This window comes from Lathyrus oleraceus, chromosome 5, assembly GCF_024323335.1.
Source record: "Lathyrus oleraceus cultivar Zhongwan6 chromosome 5, CAAS_Psat_ZW6_1.0, whole genome shotgun sequence".
Taxonomy (NCBI): domain Eukaryota; kingdom Viridiplantae; phylum Streptophyta; class Magnoliopsida; order Fabales; family Fabaceae; genus Lathyrus; species Lathyrus oleraceus.
Genome location: NC_066583.1, coordinates 309,882,533 through 309,883,592, shown reverse-complemented (window position 1 = coordinate 309,883,592; position 1,060 = coordinate 309,882,533). Strand labels below are relative to the sequence as shown.

At 41.3% G+C, this 1,060-nt stretch overlaps 1 non-coding gene across 1 annotated transcript; it reads left to right on the top strand.

The window, feature by feature from the left end:
- Positions 1-692: 692 nt before the first annotated feature.
- Positions 693-799, top strand: LOC127090118 (small nucleolar RNA R71). The gene has a single exon (XR_007791650.1). It is a non-coding gene; the product is annotated as a small nucleolar RNA R71 (small nucleolar RNA).
- Positions 800-1,060: the final 261 nt, after the last annotated feature.

Genomic DNA, 1,060 nt, shown 5'->3' with positions numbered 1-1,060 from the left:
TATTATGAGTAATTATCTGATCAACCTTAGTCCCTAATTGCGTTATCAGTTCATTTACGTGAATGTTATGGTTTAGGAATTCTTTATTTTGCTGAGTCTGGCATGATATAAAGTTCTCCATGATCTTCTCAAGGTTAGGCTTCCGGGGCACAACTTGCATAGGTTGATTTGGTTTTTGGGCTTGAAAACCTTGTGGTCTTTGAGGTGCATAATTTTGGACAGGGTTCTGGCTTTTATAGGAAAAATTCGGGTGATTCCTCCATCCAGGGTTGTAAGTGTTTGAAAATGGGTTACCTTGGGCGTAATTCACTTGGTCGGTGTTCAGGTCGTTCAAAAGGTTACATTCCGCTGATTTGTGTCCTTTAGATCCACAAAGTCCATACTCTATGTGGACTACCGCTACGGTGTTAGAGTTTGTAGAAATATGTTCGACCTTAAGGGCTAAAGCGTCCATTTTCGCTTGCATCATGTCCATAGAACTTATCTCATGTATTCCATCTTGGGTCTCCTTTTCCTCTACTGATGCTCGTTCAGTTCCCCATTGGTAATGGTTTTGGGCCATATCCTCAATTAGGTCATAAGCTTCAGGGTAAGGTTTGTTCGTCAACGTGCCACCAGCAGCAGCGTCGATGCTCATCTTTGTGTTATAATGGAGTCCATTGTAGAAGGTATGAATGATTAACCATTGTTCTAGGCCATGGTGTGGACAGACTCTTAACAGCTCCTTGTATCTCTCCCAAGCTTCAAAAAGTGATTCTCCTTGGTTTTGAGTAAATCTAGTTATTTGATTTCGAAGAACAACAGTCTTACTAGGGGGAAATATCTAGGAAGCAATAGTCTCCTAAGGTCTTCCCAGGTAGTTATTGAGTTAGCTGGAAGAGAATCTAACCACAAACGTGCTCTATCTCTGAGGGAGAAAGGAAATAATATTAAACGAATGGCATCAGGTGAAGCACCATTGGATTTAAAGGTGTCGGCCAGTTGGATAAAGACTTTTAAATGTTGTTTTGGGTTCTCAGTAGCGAGATCCGCGAATTGGTTCTGTTGCACTAATTGCAGT